Source organism: Danaus plexippus, chromosome 15, assembly GCF_018135715.1.
Source record: "Danaus plexippus chromosome 15, MEX_DaPlex, whole genome shotgun sequence".
NCBI classification, from domain to species: domain Eukaryota; kingdom Metazoa; phylum Arthropoda; class Insecta; order Lepidoptera; family Nymphalidae; genus Danaus; species Danaus plexippus.
In genome coordinates, this window is record NC_083547.1 from 8,552,288 (window position 1) to 8,557,444 (window position 5,157).

The 5,157-nt window shown below is 28.9% G+C and overlaps 1 non-coding gene across 1 annotated transcript; it reads right to left on the bottom strand.

Annotated features, from left to right (window-relative positions):
• Positions 1-2,264: 2,264 nt before the first annotated feature.
• On the bottom strand, positions 2,265-2,353 carry LOC133319265 (U6atac minor spliceosomal RNA). Its single transcript, XR_009752942.1, has one exon. It is a non-coding gene; the product is annotated as a U6atac minor spliceosomal RNA (small nuclear RNA).
• Between the last annotated feature and the right edge of the window lie 2,804 nt (positions 2,354-5,157).

Consider the following 5,157-nt stretch of genomic DNA (forward strand, 5'->3'; position numbering starts at 1 on the left):
TCATTTCAAAGATAAGTCTCAATATATTGGTAATATATTTATTTTTATAAAGGTTATTATTAACAATATTTCATTATAGGGTCGGGGTTCTTTATGTTTATTTATTGATCAAAAGATGTTGTTAATTTAATAGATATTTGCTTTTACTCTAAGAGGAAGAGGAAACGCTACAGTCCAGATCGTGTCGAAGATAATATTTTCATTCTATGTATATTTATTTACGCTCTATAACCACTTAAGTATAAGACGCACGACTAAAGATAACATTTACTCAAAGTTTCAGTGAATTCGTTTATAGCGAGTAAACAACTCAAGGGACGTACGTGAGGAACAAATAAAATCTAGCGTCCTACTTTGACAGCTAGAAATTGTTTCAAAGAAAAGATTTCTCGGACTATGTCAATGGACGTTGCGTTCCCTGAAGCGCTCTAAGTTGGTACTTTGATTTGTATTGAGTAACTCGCGACTGCAAGCTTGAGACTTCAAAATGTTCCTTTATTGTCTTTAGGGATCGAACAGTTGTTAGTGGAGAGTATATTTGTTTTCTTTGCATTTGGCATTTATGGATATCATAATGTACGTAGCATATTTAATAGGAAAATTTATTATTGAAGTCGCTAAATTACCATTCTTCGTAAGTGAGGAGTTTATATTCACAGCTTTAAACAAACGGTATTTTTACCTTTATATCCGGGCCTATAATTTATAAGACTATTTTTATGATAAAAAAACTAACACTTGCTTTTTATGTTGCATTGTCTCAAGATTTTTATTTGTTAAAAAATATTATTTGTTCAATATTTCGAAAGAGTTTTTAACGGGACTACAATTTAAAAAAAAGATAAATAAATATCAGAGTCTTTTTAGTCACAATTAATTCTCTCCAACCTTTTTAAACTGTATTTGTTTTCGCAAGAATATCGAATTAAATAAGAAGGACTAGCCAATACGTGTATTCGTTTGTATGTCATGTGAAAATTCAATTTCCTTGAACGTGAACATTTTCCGATCAGATGGAGAATCATTGTTGTTACAACTTAAGCGACGTAATGCAATACTTTGAATTTATATCTTAAGATGTTTATTTAGAATTACCTCTTGTTTATAACATCTTGAATGTAGTTCGTATATCATGAACATAGTTGTACACTTCATTTTTAACTGATATCGATATCAAGATCCACATTTTAAAATTATATATTTCAATATCTTTTCTGTTCATAATTCAACGACTAATACTTTCACTATGTATAAAATTTAAACAATGACTTATATTTCATTAAAACCTTCATAAAGATAGGTGTTACAAAAAATTGTTAAATTTTATACAAATATTCAGAGTAAATTAATTATTCAATAATAAAAAGTCCTGAGGGCCGATAATAAGGTCACTTCTATATTTATAATTCATATCCGTCTAGCATCTTAAATGATCAGTTTTTCTCGGAGAAAATACAGAATAAGATTTACAGACTTCTACGAAAGACTGTTAGCTGAGTATAATATTTCCAGACAGCTTTAATTTTGTGATTATTACGATGAAGGAATGTTTCTATGCAGTTTAGAAAATTACATCTTTATTTCTGTTTTGTATAAAATGTAACAACATAAACAAAATTAATGGCCTCGCTAAAAACTTTCTCGAATAATATATCTGTGACTTAAAATTAATGAAACCACATATTGGTAATGTATTTGACAATATATGACAGTTTTGCATCAATTTTTTTTATCTTTTTCTGTCATTGCCACATGTAAAATATTGTTTTTATTATATTAATGAAATTTTGTTATTTATTGGTAGATTTATCGTCAATTATTGTAATTGGTTTGGCGTTTGGTCTTTTAAGCTTCCAGTTTTTGTTAAACGTCTTAAAAAGCGGATGAGGTTACTTTATTTCACTGTTTAGTTTTATTCATATATATGTGTTATCGTATAAAACTTTCATTTGCGATCTGATACTGGTGATTCTTTTTTGTAGGAATGCAGCTGTTCCAGTGAAAGTATCAAGATAAGGATATCAGGATCTGATCTCGATATTTTGCAGGATGTTACTCGATAAGTTCGACCTAGTTAAGTCTGTCCATCACTTAAAATCCTTAATTAAATCATTTTTAAGAAAAAAGGAAGATCAAAAGGTAAAAAAAAATTACTCACAACAGGGTAATAGATATTTTGTTTTAGTTAAATTGAAACTATTAAATGAAACTAGTATTATTCGGATTTACTACGCGGATTTTATTATTTCAAAACTACATAATCCCAAAAATTGTGGTAAAGTGTGCCTTCACCATTTTTATGTGTTCCATCCTTGTCAAGGGGAGTGCTATAGTTCCATCCTTGAAAGAAGAGACGGTTAATATAGTTTCATTTAAATGAATACTCGCGAAAATCTTAGATCTCATTATCTGAAACTATTAAATTATTATTTTATTATTGTGATGTTGGTGTTAAATTATTGGTAGAACAGCCTATATACTTAATTTACTTGCTTACAATCAGTGTAATTTTTTATAAAATGTGGATTTGCCGTTGCAATTGACTGATTGAATAATTCTTCTAAATCACTGGAACATATAATTACATAATTAAGGTCTCACAGTATATGAATAGAGTGTTAGTTTTAATCCGTATAATATACTCATTTATTATAACCTTAGAACGCGGTGAGGTTAAACAAGAATCCTAGTAGTAGTGCTTGATAGATTTAATATTAGTAAATATTATTCGGTGTAAGCAACTGCTATTCTAAAACCGAACAAACAATTTCAGTTTGCAGTTCGTTCTCGTGGATTGTGTCACAGCGTATTTAGCTTTAAATTGAATACCGAAAATCTAGGCCTATTCGAGTTTATTAAAATAAAATCTTTTTCACCCTGACTACTGAAAACCTCCTACAATTGAATTGTGTTTGTTACTCGGGCATATTTTTTTAAATCTTTTATTTTGAAAACTTTATAGAAGTTATTCTATTCTGTTTTAATATTACCTCTTATAATATCAATTCTTGCTTTCTAACGTTATATTTTCAAATGTTCCTAATGCAGATTCTATTATAAGGCTAGAAAGAAAAGATTTCGGGTAAATCCCTCGAGGTCGGCAAATATTATGATTTGAAGCCGAGTTCATATCAATATATTCATACATTGAGATGGATTCAGTTCAAAGAAATCGAAGGATTGCAAATCTAATAGATAATAATTCACAAAATGATAGGATTTTAAAAATCGTTATATAAAAGAGAATATATCAAACAACTATCGTACGAATCGATGGCATAAATCTGATTGAGTGGTATATCGAGTTATTGTTTATCGGCAGATCGTTCGTAAATGTTTAACAGTTATATCGAATAATGTAAACACATGCAAAAGCACAAAATGTTTAGTTTAAACGCGTTTAAGCCTCCGATATAATCAATAACAATCCGATGGAACGAGCGCTACCAATAACGTTACAATGCTAGTACTCAAAAGTGATTGATGTCACTTTGTTGTCTATTTTTCTAGTTCAGCTTTTATTTTGCACAACAATACGAACTAGTTTTATAAAGTTTTATATTTTGCGTAGATATGCATTTTGATATTATGATATCCCATTATGAAATATTTATAATACGATAAACAGAATTAAGAAAAAAAATTGAAAAATGTTCTTAATAAATTTAATTTTTTAAGTTATAATAAAATTAAACAGATCTGTTTTAAAGTTAGGACCTCATATAATCCGGGTCTTTGTGTCTCTGAAATTCGAAGGCTAACACTAACCGCGGTGATTTTATCGCTCCTCGTTACAGCCGCCAAGTTCTTAGCAAAGATAAGTTAAATTGAAAAAGCGATCATCTTCCTTTACCTGGATGACAAAAAATTTAAAATAATATATTAAAACAAAGAAATTTCATAAGGTTTTGATTTAAACAATTAATAAAACTATTTATTAAGGTTATATATAGTTAATTTGTAACATTTTTTCAAGTTTATATTTTAGACATAAGCCTTTATTCTGCTAATACTTTTGTTGCACTAAGATTGCTTATGGCATAAGGACTGTGACTTGTACATTTCCTTTAATTTTATGATCAAGCCCGTATCAATTTCATCAGATTCTGCGGTCACATCACGTGAAGTAATTCACGCAACTCCATCAAACTTGCTGCAAGTCGCTTGATTGAGCGCGTGACATCACGACAGGTCTACCCTAATTGTAAAACAAGCGTTGTTTGCAATGCTTGGTATTGTCTGGTCGTGTCTATAACATAACTTATTTAATTAAAATGAAATTTTTTTTTTAATACTTAATTGTGGGTTTTTATCCGCATTTTTAAAGTAATTTTATTTTCTTCATAATTAGAAGCTATTCAAGATATTTAAAGTATAAGTTTAAATGAAATAAAATAAATAGCTGAAATTAAACTGTAATTAAATTTATTTTGTATAATAATATATAACTTTCGCAACTGAAACGAAATTTTAAATCTATTTAATTTAAGCTATCCAACTAAAATAAAGCCAATTCTAACAATTAAAAGTTGCAGTTAGCAGCAGCAGTTTAAATTTTGTTCTCGATTCGATTCACGTTCCGGTATTTTGTAATAATTTTGGTTTCGCAACAAAAACGATGTGTTTCAGTCAGTGAGTCATGTCAGTTTGTCATCTAACTGGAATGGTTTCTTAATTTCCGGGAATACACAAAATTCGCTAAATGTATTTCTCCGCAGTACGCTCGCAGGATTTTATGATATTTGTGATTTCACATTAACTTTTTTGTAAATGTCACAGGAAAAAGATAAGGAAGCTAAAGTTTCTATGTATTTGAGGACTGAAATAACTTTTTACAGGACGTGATAGTGAAATGTTGAATTTGAGCTGAAATGGTTTTCAAATTATTCTAATCTTAACGATTTAGACAAAGATTATGCTAATATTCATTTCACATATAAATATACTATCCAGAACGATGCTATTTTAAGATCCACATTTTTCATAGAAATTTAAAAAGAAGCTTTTAATATATTTATTACGAAGCGGAGTAATCAGAAACAGGTCCCAATTTAAATTATGCCGAACCCTTTTCGCCGTAGCACAGGCAACATTTAGATATGATTTAGCAAAATTGTTTTATAATTGATGGAATTAATTATAAGAGTCTTTAAAATA